Source organism: Bos indicus, chromosome 8 (assembly GCF_029378745.1).
Source record: "Bos indicus isolate NIAB-ARS_2022 breed Sahiwal x Tharparkar chromosome 8, NIAB-ARS_B.indTharparkar_mat_pri_1.0, whole genome shotgun sequence".
Lineage (NCBI taxonomy): Eukaryota > Metazoa > Chordata > Mammalia > Artiodactyla > Bovidae > Bos > Bos indicus.
In genome coordinates, this window is record NC_091767.1 from 37,631,639 (window position 1) to 37,656,670 (window position 25,032).

Sequence of the window (25,032 nt, forward strand, 5' to 3'; positions counted from 1 at the left end):
GTGGCATTAGTGGTAAAGAACTCACCTGCCAAGGCAGGAGATGCAAGAAATGTGGGTTTGATGCCTGGGTCGTGAAGATCCCCTGCAGGAGGAAATGGCAACCAACTCCAGTATTCTTGCCTGGAGAATCCCATGGACAGAAGAGCCTGGCAGGCTATAGTCCATCAGCTCACAGAGAGTCAAACATGACTGACCACACACACATAGCATGGCATGATGAGACTGGAGCTTGTGTCCCTAAGTCTCTGGGCCAAGTTAGATAAGTTCTCCTGGCTCTGGCTCTTGACCCAAGATGGGCACACTGGGCTGCTGACAGGCTCCCTTGCAGCTTGTCTTTCCTCCAGCAGACATTAGAACGCCTGTGGTTTTCTCCCAGTACTCCAGTCATTCTTTCATCTGGCCTTCTAGTATTCCCAGGCCCTGGAAAGAATAGAGGATAGAATCCCTCCCATGTCTTCCAGCCCATCTTACTACCACTATCCACAAGAAAAGATTTGTGGACAGAAAAAAAGATTTTGGATAGAAGTCCAAAAAGATTTAAAATCCTGTTAATGCTGAGTCTTCATTGAGATACAAATAGCACCAACCTGGTTATTCTTTCATTAACTCACCACATTGCACTGCCTTGGGTGTCAATCTAGTTTAATGTCTCCCATCAGCCACAGGGAAGGACACTTGGGGTTAAACATAGACCCAGTAGTCCCTCAGGGTTTGGCGCTCATGTGTACATCTCAGTGATCTCCTCCCCTAAAATAATAATAAAAATAATAATAATTCAGAGGAAGAGAGAGAATACTCTTTACTATAGTCTTACATTCAGGCAGATGCTGTGCCAAGCTTTGACATCATATTTTACTTAATTCTCACAACAACCCAATAATCTAAATAGTATCTCCATTTTAAAGAGACACAAAGATGGTAATAAGTTTGCCCAAGGTTACACAACAAGAAAAGAGTGAAACCAAGATTCAATCTCAGGTTTATCTGCCTCCAAAATGCCTTCATCTTTGTAAAAAATAATATATTCTTATTAAAATATCCATGCCCTAGGAAAGGATAAAGAAGACAGTGGAAAAATCACACGTAATTCCACTGCTCAGATATAATCACTTTTAACATTCGGTGTATTTCTTTTTAGATCTTTTCCCCCATGCATCCACATAGTACACACATACATGAAGCATATATCAGTTCATATATCAAAGAACTCTTGAGCATCTGCTATGTTGTAGACACTTCTACCTGCGGGGGTACTGCCATGTCCCCATCCTAGAGGAGCTTACATTATAGTGGGGGAATCAGAAAATAAATAAATAAGTCTGCATTCTACTGTATACTAGCATGCATGTCATATACGGCTATGTAGGTTGTATACTACTGACCTCTGAGGGAGCTAATTACACTGTCACTGGGGTGAATGATCTCCTCAAGAGTTAGGCACAACTCCTAACCCACACATAATGGATACTAATATGAGACATAAAGCAGCATAAAGGAGAAATATTATGTTATGAATGAGAGGTCAGAGAATACCTCTTTGATTAAGCAATATTTGAGAATTACCTAAAAAAAAGAGAACAAGCTCAGGAGGAATCTGAGAGAAGAAAGGAAATAGCAAATGCACAAATCCTAATGCATAAGTTTTCTGGGCATGATCAAGGAACAGACAAGAGGCTAATATAGGTGGAAAGCAGTGATTCAGAGGAAAAGGGTGGGAGATGAGGTCAGAGAGGCAGCAGGGAGGGGCCAGATGACAGGGTCTTGTGAGTATGATAAGGACTTTAGATTTTATCCTTTGTGATAAAAGCCACTGGGGAGCTGTAAGTAGAGTTGAATGTCTTAAAAGAATGAATATGTTTGCTTTACAGGGAAAGTGAAAGAGGAGGCAGTGCAATCATGTAGAATCATATTGGTAGCTTAGACTAGATGAAAGTTGTGCGGTGATGAGAAATATTTAGGAAGAAAATATTCAGATTCAGGAAGTGTTCTAAGATGTTGCTGGCATTTGGAGATTTCAGATAGTACCAGCAAGATTTACTGATGCTCTGCTGTGGAATATTAGAGAAACTTAGGAGTACAGATGACCTGAGTGGATAGAAGAATGTTTTATGGGTTGTAGAGCATAAGAGGGGGAGAAGGGAATGGCACCCCACTCCAGTACTCTTGACTGGAAAATCCCATGGATGGAGGAGCCTGGTGCACTGCAGTCCATGGGGTCGCTAGGAGTCAGACACGACTAAGCGACTTCTCTTTGACTTTTCACTTCCATGCATTGGAGAAGGAAATGGCAACCCACTCCTGTACTCTTGCCTGGAGAATCCCAGGGACGGGGGAGCCTGGTGGGCTGCCATGTATGGGGTCGCTCAGAGTCGGGCACAACTGACACGACTTAGCAGCAGTAGCAGCAGCAGACATAAGAGGAGCAGGTCCAGGGAAAAGCAAAGATTCCATTTGGGTAATTTAGTTTTCAGACGCCTCTTTTTTTATTGTTATTTTTTCTTTTTGAAAAACATTTTTTAATTTTATTTTTTTAAACCAAATATATTTTGTGTTGGGGTATAGCCGATTAAGAATGCTGTGGTACAGCAGGATCCTCTATGACCCACCTCCCAGAATATTGGAAATCAAAGCAAAAATAAACAAATGGGACCTAATTAACCTTAAAAGCTTCTGCACATCAAAGGAAACTATAAGCAAGGTGAAACGACAGCCTTCAGAATGGGAGAAAATAATAGCAAATGAAGCAACTGACAAACAACTAATCTCAAAAATATACAAGCAACTCCTACAGCTCAACTCCAGAAAAATTAACGACCCAATCAAAAAATGGGCCAAAGAACTAAATAGACATTTCTCCAAAGAAGACATACAGATGGCTAACAAACACATGAAAAGATGCTCAACATCACTCATTATCAGAGAAATGCAAATCAAAACCACTATGAGGTACCATTTCACACCAGTCAGAATGGCTGCGATCCAAAAGTCTACAAATAATAAATGCTGGAGAGGGTGTGGAGAAAAGGGAACCCTCTTACACTGTTGGTGGGAATGCAAACTAGTACAGCCACTATGGAGAACAGTGTGGAGATTCCTTAAAAAACTGGAAATAGAACTGCCTTATGATCCAGCAATCCCAGTGCTGGGCATACACACTGAGGAAACCAGAAGGGAAAGAGACACGTGTACCCCAATGTTCATCGCAGCACTGTTTATAATAGCCAGGACATGGAAGCAACCTAGATGCCCATCAGCAGATGAATGGATAAGAAAGCTGTGGTACATATACACAATGGAGTATTACTCAGCCATTAAAAAGAATACATTTGAATCAGTTCTAATGAGGTGGATGAAACTGGAGCCTATTATACAGAGTGAAGTAAGCCAGAAGGAAAAACATCAATACAGTATACTAACGCATATATATGGAATTTAGAAAGATGGTAACAATAACCCTGTGTATGAGACAGCAAAAGAGACACTGATGTATAGAACAGTCTTATGGACTCTGTGGGAGAGGGAGAGTGTGGGAAGATTTGGGAGAATGACATTGAAACATGTAAAATATCATGTAAGAAACGAGTTGCCAGTCCAGGTTCGATGCACGATACTGGATGCTTGGGGCTAGTGCACTGGGATGACCCAGAGGGATGGTATGGGGAGGGAGGAGGGAGGAGGGTTCAGGATGGGGAACTCATGTATACCTGTGGCGGATTCATTTTGATATTTGGCAAAACTAATACAATTATGTAAAATTTAAAAATAAAATAAAATTTTAAAAAAAAAGTCAAAAAAAAAAAAAAAAAAAAGAATGCTGTGGTAGTTTCAGATGAACAGGGAAGGGACTCAGCCATATGATACATGTATGCATTCACCCCCAAACCCCCTTCCTATCCAGGCTGGCACATAACATTGAGTAGAGTTCCATGTGCTATACAGTAGGTCCTTGTTGGTTATCCATTTTAAATATAGCAGTGTGTACATGACCTTCCCAAAGTCCTTAACTATCCTTTCCCCCTCCCCAGCAAAACCATGAGTTCATTTTCTAAGTCTGTGAATCTCTGTTTTATACGTAAGTTCATTTGTATCATTTCTTTTTAGATTCCACATATAAGGGATGTCATATGATATTCCTTTGTCTGACCTACTTCACTCAGTATGACACTCTCTATGTCTATCCATGTTGCTACAATTGGCCTTATTTCCTTTTTTTAATGGCTGAGTGATATTCCATTGTATATATGTAGCACATCTTCTTTATCCATTCCTCTGTTGATGGACAACTACATTGTTTCCATGTCTTGGCTATTGTAAGCAGTGCTGCAGTGAACACTGGGGTGCATGTATCTTTCCATGAGATGTTTTTCTCTGGATATATGCCCAGGAGAGGGATTGCAGGGTTATATGGTAGCTCTATTTTTAGGAACCTCCATACTGTTCTCCATAGTGGGTATAGCAATTTACATTCCCATCGACAGTGCAGGAGGGTTCCTTTCTCTCCACACCATCTCCAGTATTTGTTGTCTAAGGATTTTTGGAAGACAGCCAGACTGACTGGTGTGAGGTGATATCTCATTGTAGTTTTGATTTGCATTTCTCTAATAACTAGTGATGTTGAACATCTTTTCATGTGCCTATTGGCCATCTGTATGTCCTCTTTAGAGAAATATCTATTCAGGTCTTCTGCCCATTTTTTTGAGTGGGTTGTTTCTTTTGATGCTATTAAGCATCATGAGCTGTTTGTAAATTTTGGAGACTAATAACACACAATTTTACTCATCTCACATGCTAGTAAAGTAATGCTCAAAATTCTCCAAGCGAGGCTTCAGCAATACGTGAACCGTGAACTTCCTGATGTTCAAACTGGTTTTAGAAAAGGCAGAGGAACCAGAGATCAAATTGCCAACATCCGCTGGATCATGAAAAAAGCAAAAGAGTTCCAGAAAAACATCTATTTCTGCTTTATTGACTATGTCAAGGCCTTTGACTGTGTGGATCACAATAAACTGTGGAAAATTCTGAAAGAGATGGGAATACCAGACCACCTGACCTGCCTCTTGAGAAATTTGTATGCAGGTCAGGAAGCAACAGTTAGAACTGGACATGGAACAACAGACTGGTTCCAAATAGGAAAAGGAGTTCGTCAAGGCTATATATTGCCACCCTGCTTATTTAACTTCTATGCAGAGTACATCATGAGAAACGCTGGACTGGAAGAAACACAAGCTGGAATCAAGATTGCCGGGAGAAATATCAATAACCTCAGATATGCAGATGACACCACCCTTATGGCAGAAAGTGAAGAGGAACTAAAGAGCCTCTTGATGAAAGTAAAAGTGGAGAGTGAAAAAGTTGGCTTAAAGCTCAACATTCAGAAAACGAAGGTCATGGCATCCAGTCCCATCACTTCATGGGAAATAGATGGGGAAACAGTGGAAACCGTGTCAGACTTTATTTTTCTGGGCTCCAAAATCACTACAGATGGTGACTGCAGCCATGAAATTAAAAGACGCTTACTCCTTGGAAGGAAAGTTATGACCAACCTAGATAGCATATTCAAAAGCAGAGACATTACTTTGCCAACAAAGGTCCGTCTAGTCAAGGCTATGGTTTTTCCAGTAGTCATGTATGGATGTGAGAGTTGGACTGTGAAGAAGGCTGAGCACCGAAGAATTGATGTTTTTGAACTGTGGTGTTGAAGAAGACTCTTGAGAGTCCCTTGGACTGCAAGGAGATCCAACCAGTCCATTCTGAAGGAGATCAGCCCTGGGATTTCTTTGGAGGGAATGATGCTAAAGCTGAAACTCCAGTACTTTGGCCACCTCACGCGAAGAGTTGACTCATTGGAAAAGACTCTGATGCTGGGAGGGATTGGGGGCAAGAGGAGAAGGGGACGCCAGAGGATGAGATGGCTGGATGGCATCACTGACTCGATGGACGTGAGTCTGGGTGAACTCTGGGAGTTGGTGATGGACAGGGAGGCCTGGCGTGCTGCGATTCATGGGGTTGCAAAGAGTCGGACACGAGTGAGCAACTGATCTGATCTGATCTGATCTGATGGTCCCATTACCATTTTGTTAATTGTTTGGTGTTTATTTTTTGTAGATCGTTTCCTTCTCTTGTGTTTCCTGCCTAAAGAAGTTCCTTTATCATTTGTTGTAAAACTGGTTTAGTGGTGCTGAATTCTCTTAACTTTTACTTGTCTGGAAAGCTTTTGATTTCTGCATCAAATTGGAATCAGAGTCTTGCTGGGTAGAGTATTCCTGGTTGTTGGTTTTTCCCTTTCATCACTTGGAATATATTATGCTATTGCCTTCTGGCTTATAGAGTTTCTGTTGGGAAATCACCTGATAACTTTATGGGTTTTCCCTTGTATGTTGTCTTTTTTCCCTTGTTGCTTTTAATAATTTGTCTTTAATTTTTGTCAGTTTTATTACATGTGTCTCAGTGTGTTCCTCCTTGGGTTTATCCTGCCTGGGACTTTCTGTGCTTCCTGGACTTGGTTAACTATTTCTTTTACCATGTTGGGGAAGTTTTCAGCTATTATCTCTTCAAATATTTTATCAAGTCCTTTCTCTCTCTCTTCTCCTTCTGGGACCTCTATAATGTAAATATTGGTGTATTTAATTTTGTATTGGGGCTTCCCTGGTGGCCCAGAAGGTAAAAGTGTCTGCCTACAATGCGGGAGACCTGGATTCAATCCCTGGGTTGGGAAGATCCCCTGGAGAAGGCAATGGCACCGCACTCCAGTACTCTTGCCTGGAAAATCCCATGGACAGAGGAGCCTGGTAGCTCCGTGGGGTTGCTAAGAGTCAGACATGACTGAGCAACTTCACTTTCACCTTTTACTTTCATTCATTGGAGAAGGAAATGGCAACCCACTCCAGTGTTCTTGCTTGGAGAATCCCAGGGATGGGGGAGCCTGGTGGACTGCCGTCTATGGGGTCACACAGAGTCGGACACGACTGAAGCGACTTAGCGGCAGCAGCAGCAGCATTGTGTTCCACACAGTCAAAGGCTTTGGCCTTAAAGTCAATAAGCAATAAGGCAGATATAGATGTTTTTCTGGAACCCTCTTGCTTTTTCCATGATCCAGCAGATACTGGCAATTTGACCTCTGGTTCCTCTGCTTTTTCTAAAACCAGCTTAAACATCTGGAAGTTCACAGTTCACATATTGCTGAAGCCTGGCTTGGAGAATTTTGAGCATTACTTTACTAGTGTGTGACATGAGTGCAATTGTGCGGTAGTTTGAGCATTCTTTGGCATTGCCTTTCTTTGGGATTGGAATGAAAACGGACCTTTTCCAGTCCTGTGGCCACTGCTGAGTTTTCCAAATTTGCTGGCATATTGAGTGCAGCACTTTCACAGCATCATGTTTCAGGATTTGAAATAGCTCAGCTGGAATTCCATCACCTCCACTAGCTTTGTTCATAGTGATGAACAAAGCTAAGGCCCACTTGACTTCACATTCCAGGATGTCTGGCCCTAGGTGATCACCATCGTGATTATCTTGGTTGCGAAGATCTTTTTTGTACAGTTCTTCTGTGTATTTTTGCCACCTCTTCTTAATATCTTCTGCTTCTGTTAGGTCCATACCATTTCTGTCCTTTATTGATCCCATCTTTGCATGAAATGTTCCCTTGGTATCTCTGATTTTCTTGAAGAGATCTCTAGTCTTTCCCATTCTATTGTTTTCCTCTATTTCTTTGCATTGATCACTGAGGAAGGCTTTCTTATCTCTCCTTGCTATTCTTTGGAACTCTGCATTCAAATGGGAATATCTTTCCTTTTCTCCTTTGCTTTTTGTTTCTCTTCTTTTCACAGCTTAATGTAAGGCCTCCTCAGACAGCCATTTTGCTTTTTTGCATTCCATTTTGCTTTTTTGCATTTCTTTTCCATGGGGATGGTCTTGATCCCTGTCTCCTGTACAGTGTCACAAAGCTCCATACATAGTTCATCAGGCACTCAGTCTATCCAATCTAGTCCCCTAAATCTATGTCTCACTTCCACTGTATAATCATAAAGGATTTGATTTAGGTCATACCTCAATGGTCTAGTGGTTTTCCCTATTTTCTTCAATTTAAGTCTGAATTTGGCAATAAGGAGTTCATGATCTGAACCACAGTCAGCTCCTGGTCTTATTTTTGCTGACTGTATAGAGCTTCTCCATCTTTGGCTGCAAAGAATATAATCAATCTGATTTTGGTATTGATCTTCTGGTGATGTCCATGTGTAGAGTCTTCTCTTGTGTTGTTGGAAGAAGGTGTTTTCTATGACCAGTGCATTCTCTTCGCAAACTCTATTAGCCTTTGCCCTGCTTCATTCCATACTCCAAGGCCAAATTTGCCTGTTACTCCAGGTGTTTCTTGACTTCCTACTTTTGCATTCCAGTCCCCTATAATGAAAAGGACATCTTTTGGGGGTGTTAGAAGACCTACAAGACCTAAAATGTCTTGTAGGTCTTCATAGAACTGTTCAACTTCAGCTTCTTCAGCATTACTGGTTGGGACATAGACTTGGATTACTGTGATATTGAATGGTTTGCCTTGGAAAGGAACAGAGATCATTCTATCAGGGCTGTGCTTAATAAAACCTTAATCCAATTATCTGCTGACAGGTGGGGCTGTGCTCCCTCCCTGTTGTTTATCTGTAGGCTTCTACAGTAGGGCTATTGGTGAACTCCAAGAGATGCATTTGCTGAGATGCATCTCGCACAACCTCTGCTGTGGCAGGCCACTGCCAACCCATGCCTCTGCAGGAGACCCCCAAACACTCACAGGTAGGTCTGCCTCAGTCTCCTATGGCGTCACTGTTCCTTTCTCCTGAGTCCTGGGCATGCATAAAATTTTGTCTGTACCCTCCAAGAGTCTGTTTCCCCCAGTCCTATGGAAGCTCTGTAATCAAATCCTGCTGGCCTTCCAAGTCATATTCCCTGGGGATTCCCAGTCCTTGGCTGGATCCCCAGGCTGAGGAGCCTGATACGGGGCCTAGAACCTTCACAACAGTGCAAGAACTTCTTGGATATTACTGTTCTCCAGTTTGTGAGTTGCCCACCTGGCAGGTATAGGATTTGATTTTATCATAATAGTACCCCTCCTACTGTTTTGCTGTGGCTTCTGCTTTGTCCTTGGATGTGGAGTATCTTTTTTTGGCGGGTTCCAGTGTCTTCCTGTCGACAGTTGTTCAACAGCTAGTTGCAAATTTGGTGCTCTGGCAGGAGAAGATAAGCACACGTCCTTCTAGTCCACCATCTGGTCCAGCCCCAGCTGATTTCTTCAGATGCCTCTTAAGCATGCAAGCAGTGCTGTGTTGAGACTGGAATTATCATTTTGAAATTCACTATATATAGTTGATATTTAAACCATAGACCTGGATGAAATCACTTATAGAAAGTATATAAAAGAGAAAAATTTCTGGGAGTAAACCCTGAAGCAAAACAATATAAAAGTACAACAAAAAGTGAGTAAAATTAGAGGAATCTGAAAATTCATCCAAGAAAGAAACACCAGAGAGGTGAGGGGAAAACCAGGAGGGATTGTTGATCCAGAAGCCAAATAAAGGAAGTGTTGTTAACAGTGGTGATCAGCTGGAACAAGGCTGCTGAAAGGTTAAATATGAGGAGAGGAAACTCAGCATTTGATTGATGAAGTAGAGCCAGATTTGGCATTGATGACTTCACAAGAGTAGGATCGAAAACATGGTCAGAAATTTAAGAAAGCAGTAGAAGGGACATAGAGGCAAATATAAATGTTTCAAAAAGTTTTGTTATGAAGGGAAGCAGAGATATGACATGCTAACTGGTAGGAAATGGAGAAGTCAAGAAATTTTTGATATTCTTTTTAGTTTTTTGGGTAAGTCAGAGTATGGCACATCTTTAAGGTGATGGTAATTATCCAGAGGAAAAGGGGAAAGGATAATGGTAAAAGAGGACAGAAAGACTGGATCCAAGCCCTAGAGGAGATAGAATGAACAGGATTCTTTACAGAAATAGAGCAATGCATCTTTTCTAAGATAATAAACCTTTATTAATTGCAATTTTGTTGTTGTTTTAGTTCCTAAGTCATGTTCGACTCTTTGTGACCCCATAGACAGTAGCCCACTAGGTTCCTCTGTCCATGAGATTTTCAGGCATGAATACTGGAGTAGGTTGCCATTTCCTTCTTTGGATTAATTGTAATAGAAAGTAACATAGAGATATCGGTAATGAGCTTATACTGTACCTGTGTGCATGTTAAATCACTTCAGTCGTGTCTGACTGTTTGTGACCCTATGGACTATAGCCCGCAGGCTCCTCTGTTCATGGGATTCTCCAGGCAAGAATACTGAAGTGGATTGCTATGCCCTCCTTCAGGGAATCTTCCGAACCCAAGGATCGAACCCGTGTCTCTTTTTGTCTCCTGCACTGGTAGGCGGGTTCTTTACCACTAGTGCCATCTGGGACATGCTGTATTAAAATCTTAATTGACTCTATTAAAATGATATTACTTCATAAATAAACATAGATCAATACCATGGTCTCAGAGTATTTCAGGGCCTACCTCTTCCATAATTTACTTTATTAATTTCTTCTTCATGGACATTTAGGTTTTTTCCAATTTTTCAGTTAGAAACAATAACAAACGAGGCCCCTAATCTCTGGTACCCTGACTGCCGGCTTCATCCTGAGCCTTCCCCTGACCAGGTTCAAAGTGAAAGTCACTCAGTTGTGTCCGACTCTTTGCAACCTCATGGACTCTACAGTCCATGAAATTCTTAAGGCGAGAATACTGGAGCGGGTAGCCTTTCCCTTCTCCAAGGGCTCTTCCCAACCCAGGGATCGAACCCAGGCCTCCCGCATTGCAGGCAGGTTCTTTACCAGCTGAGCCACAAAGGAAGCCCAAGTATACCAGAAGGTATCCCTCCTCGAGGGGATCTTCCTGATCCAGGAATTGAACCAGGGTCTCCTGCATTGCAGGTGGATTCTTTTTTTTTTTTTTTTTACTTTAGTTGGAGGCTAATTACTTTACAATATTGTAGTGGTTTTTGCCATACGTTGATATGAATCAGCCATGGGTTTACATGTGTTCCCCATCCTGAACCCCCCTCCCACTTTCCTCCCCATTCCATCCCTCTGGGTCATCCCAGTGCACCAGCCCTGAGCACCTGTCTCATGCATCAAACCTGGACTGGCGATCTGTTTCACATATGATAATATACATGTTTCAATGCTATTCTCTCAGATTACCCCACCCTTGCCTTCTTCCACAGAGTCCAAAAGACTGTTCCATACATCTGTGTCTCTTTTTCTGTCTCTCATATAGGGTTATTGTTACCATCTTTCTAAATTCTATATATATGTGTTAGTATACTGTATTGGTGTTTTTCTTTATGGCTTACTTCACTCTGTATAATAGGCTCCAGTTTCATCCACCTCAGTAGAACTGATTCAAATGTATTCTTTCTAATGGCTGAGTAATATTCCATTGTGTATATGTATCACAGCTTTCTTATCCATTTGTCTGCTTATGGATATCTAGGCTGCTTCCATGTCCTGGCTATTATAAACAGTGCTGTGATGAACATTGGGGTACACATGTCTCTTTCAATTCTGGTTTCCTCGGTGTGTATGCCCAGCAGTGGGATTGCTGGGTCATATAGCAGTTCTATTTCCAATTTTTTAAGGAATCTCCACACTGTTCTCCATAGTGGCTGTACTAGTTTGCATTCCCACCAACAGTGTAAGAGGGTTCCCTTTTCTCCACACCCTCTCCAGCATTTAATGCTTGTAGACTTTTGGATCGCAACCATTCTGACTGGCGTGAAATGGTACCTCATTGTGGTTTTGATTTGCATTTCTCTGATAATGAGTGATGTTGAGCATCTTTTCATGTGTTTGTTAGCCATCTGTATGTCTTCTTTGGAGAAATGTCTGTTTAGTTCTTTGACCCATTTTTTGATTGGATCGTTTGTTTTTCTGGAATTGAGCTGCAGGAGTTGCTTATATATTTTTGAGATTAATTCTTTGTCAGTTGCTTCATTTACTATTATTTTCTCCCATTCTGAAGGCTGTCTTTTCACCTTGCTTATAATTTCCATTGTTGTGCAAAAGCTTTTAAGTTTAATTAGGTCCCATTTATTTTTGCTTTGATTTCCAATATTCTAGGAGATGGGTCATAGAGGATCCTGCTGTGATTTATGTTGGAGAATGTTTTACCTATGTTTTCCTCTAGGAGTTTTATAGTTTCTGTTCTTACGTTTAGATCTTTAATCCATTTTGAGTTTATTTTTGTGGATGGTGTTAGAAAGTGTTCTAGTTTCATTCTTTTACAAGTGGTTGACCAGTTTTCCCAGCATCACTTGTTAAGGAGATTGTCTTATCTCCATTATATATTCTTGCCTCCTTTGTCGAAAATAAGGTGTCCATAGGTATGTGGATTTATCTCTGGGCTTTCTATTTTGTTCCATTGATCTATATTTCTGTCTTTGTGCCAGTACCATACTGTCTTGATGGCTGTGGCTTTGTAGTAGATCCTGAAGTCAGGCAGTTTGATTCCTCCAGTTCCATTCTTCTTTCTCAAGATAGCTTTGGCTATTCGAGGCTTTTTGTATTCCCATACAAATTGTGAAATTATTGGTTCTAGTTCTATGAAAAATACTGTTGGTAGCTTAATAGGGATTGCATTGAATCTATAGATTGCTTTGGGTATTATACTCATTTTCACTGTATTGATTCTTCCAATCCATGAACTTGGTATATTTCTCCATCTGTTTGTGCAGGTGGATTCTTTACCAACTGAGTCCATCAATAGTGTAAGAGGGTTCCCTTTTCTCCACACCCTCTCCAGCATTTATTGCTTGTAGACTTTTGGATAGCAACCATTCTGACTGGCATGAAATGGTATCAGGGAAGCTCTGCCCAGGCTCAATCCCCACTCTAAGACCAGAACTTTGCTATATATTTAAGATCTAGAGCATGAGTGGGAAAAATGACTTTGTCCCCTGCTAATCATGTCACTTCCACCACCCAGAGATATGTGCCCATTGTTGGCAGACAGGGCCCAGGAGAGTTGAAACTGACACTGCTTCTGCCCGCTCTGGGACTCACAGTGCTAATAAATTTGAAGAGTGCCACAGAGCAGTGGTTCAGATGATAAAAGAATCTGCCTGCAATGCAGGAGACCTGGATTCAACCCCTGGGTGGAGAAGATAACCTGGAAAAGGGAATAGCACCCCCTCCAGTATTCTTGCCTGAAGAACCCCGTGGACAGAGGAGCCTGGCAAGCTACACTCCATGGGGTTGCAAAGAATCAGACATGATTGAACGACTTACACATGCGCACACACATACACAGAGCCATAGCCTTCAGTCCGAGAAGTTCTGAAAATGTTTTAGGCCTAGTTATGTTAAACATTTTCTTTTAAGAAGAAGATTTAGAGATGGGAAAAGTGAAGATACAGCAGACTAAATAGCGTGCTCTAAATTTCTCAGCAAAGCAAAAATACAAGCAGGAATTCCACTGGGGTCTGTATAACTCTAAGCACCCTTCCTTTCTCCCTTTCATTGTACTCTCTATCTCACAAATTCCTGCCACCATCACTAGCCCTTCTCAACCTTCCTCAGGCCTAAAAGCAACACAGCCCCTTCCTGGGAACACAGTCCATCCTGAACCAAACTTCCATGTCCCTTAGAGTCAAGGTTAAGGTCCTTCCAGCTTTATCTCTGATCTTCCTTTCAAAAGCTCTGTGAAGTCACACAGGCACTTCCCAGCCCCCAGTATGCCCTGACATTTCCTGTCTCCTTTTCTTTCTTCATGTCCTTCCTATGTCTGGATGTCCTTCATTGACCTCCACATTCTAGGATCCCACCTACTCTTCAAGGTCTGGCTCAGATGCCACCTCCTGTAGGAAGTTTTTCCAAGTGTGGCTGGGCTTGCCCACCTCACAATTCCTGGACTGCTTTACCTGTCTCTGTTTTGTGAACCTTAATACTATCTTGTTTAGAGATCATTTTTACATATATCATATCTCTTCTGCTATCAGACTTGAAACTCCTAGAGGAAAGAGATCATGTCTAAATCATCTAAGTAGCTCTTTGAGTAACAGGCCCAGTACTGGTATAAAGTAAGCCCTTGTTAAAGGCTTGAAGTATGGGTGGATGGATGGGTAAATGATTCCCTAGCTATCGCTGGCTTTAAAAAAAAACTGTTTTGATGAATGCATTTTGTTCTATTTAAACTCTAGAACCTGTCCTTGCTGACATGGTTATGTATAGCTGTCACTAAGTGCCTTGAAACTCTTCATTTAATATCTTTCAACCTCTGTTGCTGTTAGTAACCTGATTCTTCAAGTCCACCTCCATCCTTTCCCCTTAAAGCTGTTACTCTAGTTTCCCATAATTATTTCTCTCAGATATTCCTAGCTGAGAAGTCAGTTAATAGGTATTTAACATATATATAGTCTTTGCCATGGGGAGCTGCATTTTAATAGGACATTCAAAAGGCAAAAAGTATATAGACTTCTAATAATGAAATTTTAGACACCATAATAAAAGGTAGGGAGAAAACCTGTGTAATTGCCTACTCCGTGACTTCAGGCTAGCCCAGTAGCCAGGCTTCCTACAAGGGAATAGGAATTATCCTGAGAACTCTGCACCACTGACTTCCACCCCCATCCTGACTCAGGAACTAAAAGCAGGACATTCCAGCACTCATGCCTCCACTGATAGACATCTTTGACTGTGCCAAAAATCTCAGCTGCATCAACTTAGCGCCATGGAGGTCATGGTTCTCTCATTGCCCTCAAGAGTTAAAAAACAAACTACTATATATAAAAAATATATAGGATATAAGGATATATTGTACAGTATAGAGAATATAGCCAATATTTAATAGTAACTTTAAGTGGAGAATAACCTCAAAATTTTTGAATCCCTATGCTCCATATCCAAAGCTAATAAATTATTGCAAATCAACTATGAAAGTGAAAGTGTTAACCACTTTCAGTTATGTCCAACTCTTTGGAACCCTATAGACTGTAGCCCCCCAGGCTCCTCTGTCCAAGGAATTGTTCAGATAAGGATACTGGAGTGGGTTACCATTCCCTTCTCCAGGGGATCTTCCCAATCCAGGGAGCGAACCTGGATCTCCTTCATTGGAGGCAGATTCTTTACCATCTGAGCCACCGGGAAGTTAAAGTGTACTATCATGGCCTAGTCTCTGCTCTAACTAGAGGTCTAGAAGCCAAGAGCAGAGCTGGGCTCCTTCCCACACTCCCACCAGGAAGCAGGCAGTCACTCACCTGCCTTTATAAGCCCTGACCCCAGAAGAAAGACTTCAAAGGGTCCTTGTTGAGCTTCCTGGGCTTGGGAGGGGGCAGAGAAACAGATGAGGAGACAAGAGTGGCAGATGGGGAGACTCCTCACAACTGAGCCCCATCCTGCCTTTAGGGAAGTAGTCCCTCTTACCTGAGCCAAGCCAGTCTTCCTAGCATCCTACTGTGGCAGTCACAGGCCCAAGAGGAATATTTTGAGGACTTTCTCTGAACTGATCTTTAGCTTCAGTGAGAATACTAAAAAAATAAAAATTAAAAAATAGCTGGTTCTGGCTCTAAGGAAGCCATTAAAGTGCTAATAATGAATGGAAAGCAAGGGGCTGGGTTTTGAACCTAGTTTCATCATTATAGCTCTGTGACCTTGAGCAAAATGCCCAATTTTTATTAGCCTTCATTTCCTATAAAATTGTAATAAAACAATACCCATTTCATAGACAAAAGATAAAAATGTAAGGCACCTAGTACAGTGCCTTACATTTGACTCATAGTGTGAGTTCCAGCAATGTTAACAGCTCTTAAGGAGATTGTGGTAGGGATACTCAAGACATTAGACATGGTATTTAGGCAATGGAAAGGAGGAGAGAGAAGTCTCATTCTTAACACACATATACCACCACTACCACCCTACTTTTGAATCTGCAGCCTTACCATGGTCCCTGAGAGCTGGCCCAGCCACCAGATACCTGCTGTTCTCTGGTCTGGCATTCAAGACCCTCCAAAGCATGCTTTTGGTTTCTATTCCTATATCTCAACTTCCTTCAAACAGCTGATGCTCTGGCCATACTTGACCATGCCCCCACTGTAACCTTTCCTGTCCCCAAATCCTCGACTGTCTGTGCCACCACCAGTGTTGACATCCTCCACCTCATTGAAGCCTTAAATCCAAAAGCCTCTCTGATCTCTAAATTAGGATAAACTTGTCCTCCTCTTAGCTTTCACAGCACCTGTAAGATTAAGGCTCTCTATTTTCTCAAATCTTCCTTTAAAATGCAAGCACATCAAAGGCATGACAACTTTTCTGCCAAGCTTAGAAACTCTGGGCATATTAATACACTGAGAAGGGACGCAAGACACAATTAAGCCACCCTAAGCCTTGCGCTTTATTCCCAAGGCAGCAGGCTCAACCCTTCAGTAACTAGTTTCTGGTTACCTGGGGCTTTGCTTGTCTTTCTCTAGTCCTTGGGGAAGCAGAGCTCTTTCTATCTAAACTGTAGATCAATTCCTCAGCCTGGTTGTCCTAAAATCCACAAGATGCTCCTCTCACTTTCTTGCTTTACTTTTCTAGCTTTAAAGCTGCTCCCAAAATCTGCTTCATTTGCTGTTCTCACCAGTCTCCATGTTTCTCAGATTTTAAAAAACATATTCTCTGTCTTTGATATTAGTCAACCCCATAGCTATCCTTGGGCACCTCTCTGATCAAGCCCCTCGTCCAGGCTACTTAACCCCTGCAGAGCTCTCTGCCTCAGGCTTTAGTCAAAGGAAGCCCCAGGCAACTCTTCCCTATACTTCCTAGGGTCTTGTCTGTAACCTACATCACTGAGTGTCTCTTCTAAAAGCCCCACATTAGATATTTCTTTGAGATTTTACTGCTAAGAAAAGCTCTTCCACCTCCCCTGAGGAACTTTCCATAATTCTCTCTGATCATAAGGACTATGTAACAGTTCTTGTCCCAGTTTGGGTTTTTAGTTGCCAAGAACTTGGCAGCAGGATTGAGGCGGAACTAAAGGAACCTGACTCTCTGTACAAATCCAGGGCTCCTTCCTATGGGGTTACCTCTTGATGTCTAGAACAGTTCAGCCTGTTTTGTTTGGGTCTTTGATTATTTCTACTTTGAGCTTCCTGGGGTGCAGATTCTATCTGCACACCTACTGTCACTGGAGGGTCTTTGGCCACCCCAAAACAAAGTCTTCCTGTCCTCTACCTCCTGCCTCCTAGATTTTTTTGTCTTGAGTTCTGTTCTTCTGAAAGGCAGCATGAAAATTTAGGGAGTTTTATTATAGTATTTGAGATGGGAATACAAGGAGCGAATTAGAAATTTAGTTACTTTCCCCCCTTTTTAAAGAAAAATGAGTTTTTTATCACAAGTCCACATGATCATAATTGAGACAATAGTTCTCTATGTCTTGCTAAAAAGCTAAATACAGGGGCTTCCCTGGTGGCTCAGTGGTAAAGAATCTGCCTGCCAATGTAGGACACACGGGTTGGATCCCTGGTCTGGGAAGATCCTACATGTGATGGAGCAACTAAACCTGTGTGCCCCAACAGAGCCTGTGCTCTGGAGCCTGGGAATTGGAGTTACAAAGCAGAGCCCACGCTCCACAAGAGAAGCCACAGCAATGACAAGCCCAAGCACAGCAACAAAGACCAAGCACAGCCAAAACTAAATAATTAAAAAAAAAAAAAAAGCAAAACACAGTGAATAATTCTCCACTTCACTATTCCCTTCTCCCAGAGATAACACTTTTTACCTCTTTCAGTTGATTCTTTTGGTATAACTTTAAATAATCTGCTTATAGATTATTTCTGCTATTTATATTATTCTGTGGTTTCTTTGGTTTTTAAGTTTTGTGTATTATTTACTGACTTCCCATTGAGGAAGAGGAGGATGTAAATCTCATTTGCTACCACCACTATCACCAGCTCTCACCAACCTCCACACACCATTTCTTATCTACCTCTATTCCCAGTAAGTCATATGGCAATTTTGATTAGACTGATTTTAGTTAAATTATGATGATTATATGAGTACTACATCTGAACTGGAGAAGGCAATGGCAACTCACTCCAGTACTCTTGCCTGGAAAATCCCATGGACGGAGAGGCCTGGTAGGCTGCAGTCCATGGGGTCGCTAGGAGTCGGACACGACTGAGCGACTTCACTTTCACTTTTCACTTTCCTGCATTGGAGAAGGAAATGGCAACCCACTCCAGTGTTCTTGCCTGGAGAATCCCAGGGACAGAGAGCCTGGTGGGCTGCCATCTATGGGGTCGCACAGAGTCGGATACAACCGAAGCAACTTAGCAGCAGTAGCAGCAACAGCTGAACTATGTAGCATATTACAATTACTTTTCCTCCTCGGCACAACTTTTTGTTTTTTTCTTGGATTTAATATTTGTATTGTTTGTTTTTCCATCTTCTTGCTTTTTGTGGTCTTGACACTAATTCAGATCTGCTCCCAAGCTGTGTATCTCTTTCCTCAATACCTTGTTCAGTCACTCAGTGGTGTTCAACTCTTTGCGACCCCAAGGGCTACAGCATGCCAGGCTTCTCTGTCCATCACCAACTCCCTGAGCTTGCTCAAACTCATGTCCATTGAGTCAGTGATGTCATCCAACAACCTCATCCTCTGTCATCCCCTTCTCCTCCTGCCTTCAATCTTTCCAGCATCAGAGAATTTTCCAGTGAGTCAGTTCTTCACATCAGGTGGCCAGAGTATTGGGGCTTCAGCTTCAGCATCAGTCTTTTCAATGAATATTCAGGATTGATTTCCTTTAGGACTGACTGATTTGATCTCCTTGCAGTCCAAGGGACTCTCAAGAGTCTTCTCCAACATCACAGTGTGAAAGCACCAATTCTTTGGTGCTTAGCCATCTCTGGTCCAACTCTCAAATCCATACATGACTACTGGAAAAACCATAGCGTTGACCATACAGACTTTTGTCAACAAAGTAATGTCTCTGCTTTTTAATATGCTGTCTAGGTTGGTCATAGCTTTTCTTCCAAGGAGCAAGTGTCTTTTAATTTCATGGCTGCAGTCACCATCTGCAGTGATTTTCAGATGAGACCAGTCACTCAATTGTGTCCAACTCTTTTCAACTCCATGAATTGCAGCACGCCAGGCCTCCCTGTCCATCACCAACTCCCAGAGTTCACTCAGACTCACGTCCATCAAGTCAGTGATGCCATCCAGCCATCTCATCCTCTGTCGTCCCCTTCTCCTCTTGCCCCCAATCCCTCCCAGCATCAGAGGCTTTTCCAATGAGTCAACTCCTCGCATGAGGTGGCCAAAGTACTGGAGTTTCAGCTTTAGCATCATTCCTTCCAAAGAAACCCCAGGGCTGATCTCCTTCAGAATGGACTGGTTGGATCTCCTTGCAGTCCAAGGGACTCTCAAGAGTCTTCTCCAACACCACAGTTCAAAAGCATCAATTCTTCGGCGCTCAGCCTTCTTTATAGTCCAACTCTCACATCCATACATGACTACTGGAAAAACCATAGCCTTGACTAGACGGACCTTTGTTGGCAAAGTAATGTCTCTGCTTTTGAATATGCTATCTAGGTTGGTCATAACTTTCCTTCCAAGGAGTAAGCGTCTTTTAATTTCATGGCTGCAGTCACCATCTGCAGTGATTTTGGAGCCCAGAAAAATAAAGTCTGACACTGTTTCCACTGTTTCCCCATCTATTTCCCAGGAAGTGATGGGACTGGATGCCATGATCTTAGTTTTCTGAATGTTGAGCTTTAAGCCAACTTTTTCACTCTCCACTTTTACTTTCATCAAGAGGCTTTTGAGTTCCTCTTCACTTTCTGCCATAAGGGTGGTGTCATCTGCATATCTGAGGTTATTGATATTTCTCCTGGCAATCTTGATTCCAGCTTGTGTTTCTTCCAGTCCAGCATTTCTCATGATGTACTCTGCATATAAGTTAAATAAACAGGGTGACAATATACAGCCTTGACGAACTCCTTTTCCTATTTGGAACCAGTCTGTTGTTCCATGTCCAGTTCTAACTGTTGCTTCCTGACCTGCATACAAATTTCTCAAGAGGCAGGTCAGGTGGTCTGGTATTCCCATCTCTTTTCCACAGTTTATTGTGATCTACACAGTCAAAGGCTTTGGCATAGTCAATAAAGCAGAAATAGATGCTTTTCTGGAACTCTCTTTTTCCACGATCCAGCGGATGTTGGCAATTTGATCTCTGCCTTTTCTAAAACCAGCTTGAACATCAGGAAGTTCACGGTTCACATATTGCTGAAGCCTGGCTTGGAGAATTTTGAGCATTACTTTATTAGCGTGTGAGATGACTGCAATTGTGTGGTAGTTTGAGCATTCTTTGGCATTGCCTTTCTTTGGGATTGGAATGAAAACTGACCTTTTCCAGTCCTGTGGCCACTGCTGAGTTTTCCAAATTTGCTGGCATATTGAGTGCAGCACTTTCACAGCATCATCTTTCAGGATTTGGAATAGCTCAACTGGAATTCCATCATCTCCACTAGCTTTGTTCATAGTGATGCTTTCTAAGGCCCACTTGACTTCACATTCCAGGATGTCTGGCTCTAGGTCAGTGATCACAAGTCTGTCACTTTTTCCATTGGTTCCCCATCTATTTGCCATGAAGTGATGGGACTGGATGCCATGATCTTAGTTTTTTGAATATTGAGTTTTAAACCAGCTTGATCACTTTCCTCTTTCACTTTCATCAAGAGCCTCTTTATTTCCTCTTTACTTTCTGCCATACGGATGGTGTCATCTGCATATCTGAGGTTATTGATATTTCTCCTGGCAGTCTTGATTCCAGCTTGTGCTTCATCCAGTCTGGCATTTTGCATGATGTACTCTGCTGCTGCTGCTGCTGCTAAGTCGCTTCAGTCGTGTCCAACTCTGTGTGACTCCATGGACTGCAGCCTCCCAGGCTCCTCCATCCTGCATATAAGTTAAATTTGGAGGGTGACAATATATGTCTTCTTCAGCACTTACAAGTACATTAAGAATTCAGTTGTTTTCCTCCAGAGCCTTTGACCTATTCAAGTCTGGATTAGTTGATCTCTAGATCTGCTACACAGTGGGAGAAGAACTCCATAGTAGCAAAGGGAGGAATCTTTGGATTCCTTTATTTGGACCTGTAAGAGCTAGAGCCATGGGAGAAGGTCACCCACAGAAAGTCAAAGTCTTAGGTAGAATACAGCCTCTGTCCAACTGAAGCCCAGCGGGGAAAAAACATGGGAAATAAATATTACCATCTCTCTCTTCATCCTGATCTTCTGCCAGCATTTGTATTGATCAATGTAATTTAGTCACTAAGTTGTGTCCGACTCTTCTGAGCCCATGGACTGGGGCCCACCAGGCTTCTCTGTCCACGAGACTTCCCAGTCAAGAATATGAGATGAGTTGCCGTCCGTTCTCCAGGAGATCTTCCCAATCCAGGAATTGAACCTGGCCTCCTGCATTGCAGGTGAATTCTTTATCAACTGAGCCACCAGGGAAGCCCTCTATTGGTCAAGTACATGTGTGCGTGCTCAGTCACTTCAGTCATATCTGACTCTGCGATCCTATGGACTAAGCCTGTCCATGCTACTCTGTCCACGGGGATTCTCTAGGCAAGAATACTGCGATGGGTTGCCATATCCTCCTCCAGGGGATCTTCCCGACCCAGGGGTCAAATCCACGTCTCTTATGTCTCCTGCATTGGCAGACAGGTTCTTTACTACTAGCGTCACCTAGGAAGCCCCTATTGCTCAAGTCCAGTTGCAAATCAGTGGCAAGAGAGCTCAGGTCATGTAGTCCACAGTGGTCAGTCTCTTGTGGATAGATAGAGAATAAACTGAAGAAGCAAACAAAGAATACTAGCAAACCTTGTCTTTCTCTTTTTGGCTAACTCTGCTATTTCTATAGAACCCATTCTCCAGTAACTTTATTAGAAAGGGGAACAATAGATGTAAATTAATTGTGTTTGTAAGTCTGAAAAATATCTTTCTATATCAAACTAAATTGGTAGTTTGATATTTATTCAAAATTGGAAATAATTTTTCTTTTTACTCTCTTGTACTTTAGATCCTGTTATTGCTATTGAGAAATCTCCTGTCATTCTAATAGTTGACTCTCTATAGAATATTGAAGCTTCAAGTCAGTTTTTGTACCCACAATTCTGAAATTCTAAAATAACTTTCATGTGTCTTTTTTTCCTCAACACTGAGTGTTGGGTACTCAGTCTGCCCATACAATGTAAAATTCCTGTTTATAAGTTATAGACAATTTTCTAGAATTATTTTCCTATTGATTTCTTCACCTCTGTTTTCTCTTTCTGGAACTCCAATTGTGTGAGTGCTTAAACTGCAGGACTGGTTCTTTCTTTTCTTGTTTTTTTTCTTACCTTTATATTGTTCTTTTTTTTTTTTTTTTTTAGAGATTTACTTAAATTTATACCAATTTTCAAGAACTTTTTTAGGTTCTTTGAATGTTCCTTTTCGTAGCATCTTGTTCTTATTTTCCTGAGGCTATTAGTGGTAGTTTTTATTGGGAAGTGAGAGGTTTCTTTTAAAATTTCTCTTGTCACTCAGTTGCCAAGTCATGTCTGACTCTTTGCGACCCTGTGGACTGCAGCACGCCAGGCTTCCCTGTCCCTCACCATCTCCTGGAGTTTGCCCAAGTTCATGTCCATTGAATCAGTGATGCCATCCAACCATCTTATCCTCTGTTGCCCTCTTTACTTCTGCCATCAGTCTTTCCCAGCATCAGGGTCTTCCAATGAGTTGGCTCTTCACATTAGGTGGCAAAAGTATTGGAGTTTCAGCATCAGTCCTTCCAGTGAGGATTCAGGGCTGATTTCCTTTGAGACTAGTTCGATATCTCTGCTGACTAAGGGACTCTCAAGAGTCTTCTCCAGCACCACAGTTTGAAAGCATCAGTTCTTCGATGCTCTGACCTCTTAATGGTCCAGCTCTCACATCCATACATGACTCCTGGAAAGATTATAACCTTGGCTATATGGACCTTTGTCGGTAAAGTGATGCATTTGCTTTTTAACACACTGTTTAGGTTTCTCGTAACTTTCCTGCCAAGAAGCAATCGTCTTCTAATTTCATGGCTGCAGTCACTATTCGAAGTGATTTTAGAGCCCAAGAAGAGGAAATGTGTCACTGCTCCCCCGTTTTCCCTTGTCATAAAGTGATGGGACTGGATGCCATGATCTCAGTTTTTTTAATATTAAGTTTTAAGCCGGCTTTTTCACTCTCCTGCTTCACCCTCATCAAGAGGCTCTTAAGTTCCTCTTTGCTTTCTGCCATTAGAGTGGTATCATCCACATACCTGAGGTTGTTGATATTTCTCTTTGCAATCTTGATTTCAGCTTGCAACTCAATCAGCCCGGCATCTTGCATGATGTACACTGCATAGAAGTTAAATAAACAGGGTGATAATAAACAGCCTTGTTGTGCTCCTTTCTCAATCCTGAACCTGTCAGTTGTTCCATGTCCAGCTCTAACTGTTGCTTCTTGACCTGCATACAGGTTTCTCAGGAGACAGATAAGATCGTCTGGTATTCCTATCTCTTTAAGAGTTTTCCAGTTTGTTATGATCCACACAGTAAAAGGCTTTAGTGTAGTCAGTAAAACAGAGGTAGATGTTTTTCTGGAATAGCCCTGCTTTCTCTATGATCCAGCAAATGTTGACAATTTGATCTCTGGTTCCTCTGCCTTTCTAAACCCAGCTTGAACACCTGAAAGTTCTCAATTCACGTAATGCTGAAGATTAGCATGCAGGATTTTGAGCATAACCTTACTAGCATGGGAGATGGGTGCAATTGTCTGGTGGTTTGGACATTCTTTAGTACTGCCCTTCTTAGGAATTGGGATGAGGATTGATCTTTTCCAGTCCTGTGGCCACTGCTGGGTTTTCCAAATTTGCTGACATATTGAGTGCAGCACTTTGATAGCATCATCTTTTAGAATTTTAAATAGCTCTGCTGGAATTCCATCACTTCAACTAGCTTTATTGACAGCAGTGCTGCCTATGGCCCACTTGACTTCACACTCCAGAATGTCTGGCTCTGGGTGACTGACCACAGCATCGTGGTCATCAAGACATTTTTTGTACATTTCTTCTGTGTAGTCTTTACATCTCTTCCTGATCTATTCTGCTTCTATTAGACCTTTACCATTTCTGTCCATTATTGTGCCCATCTTTGGATGAAATATTCCTTTGATATATCCAATTTTCTTGAAGAGATCTCTAGTCTTTCTCCTGTTGTTTTCCTCTATTCCTTTGCACTCTTCACTGAAGAGGGCCTTTTTGTCTCTCCTCACTATTCTCTGGAACTCTGCATTTAGTTAGGTGTACCTTTCCTTTTCTCCCTTGCTTGTTGCTTCTTTTCTTTCTTCAGCTATTTGCAAAGCATCCTCAAACCACTTTGCCTTCTTTTCTTTTTCTTTTGGATGGTTTTGTTTGTGACTTCCTGTTTGCTGCTTCCTATCTGTTCATAGTTCTTCAGGCAGTCTGTTTATTGATCTAATCCCTTGAATCTATTTATCACTGCAACTGTATATTCACAGGGGATTTAAGTCATACCTGACTGGCCTAGTGGTTTTATTCACTTTCTTTAGTTTAAGCCTGAATTTTGCTATGAGAAGCTGATGATCTGAGCCACAGTTAGCTCCAGGTCTTGTTTTTGCTCATTGAATACAGCTTCTCCTTCTTCGGCTACAAAGAATGTAATCAATCTGATGTCAGAATTGGCCATTTGGTGATGTCCATGTGTTAAATCGTCTTTTGTGTTGTTGATAAACAGTGTTTGCTACAACTAGTGCATTCTCTCAAAGAAAGCAATGGCACCCCACTCCAGTACTCTTGCCTGGAAAATCCCATGGATGGAGGAGCCTGGTAGGCTGCAGTCCATGGGGTTGAGAAGAGTCAGACACGACTGAGTGACTTCACTTTCACTTTCATGCATTGGAGGAGGAAATGGCAACCCACTCTGGTGTTCTTGCCTGGAGAATCCCAGGGAT

General features: G+C 42.0%; 1 long non-coding RNA gene across 1 annotated transcript in view; it reads right to left on the reverse strand.

Annotated features, from left to right (window-relative positions):
* Positions 1–249: 249 nt before the first annotated feature.
* Positions 250–25,032, reverse strand: part of LOC139184436 (uncharacterized) — a 42,351-nt gene continuing 17,568 nt past the window's right edge. The window contains exon 3 of the long non-coding RNA XR_011567931.1: positions 250–747. This is a non-coding gene — a long non-coding RNA (uncharacterized lncRNA). The remainder of the gene's footprint in view (positions 748–25,032) is intronic.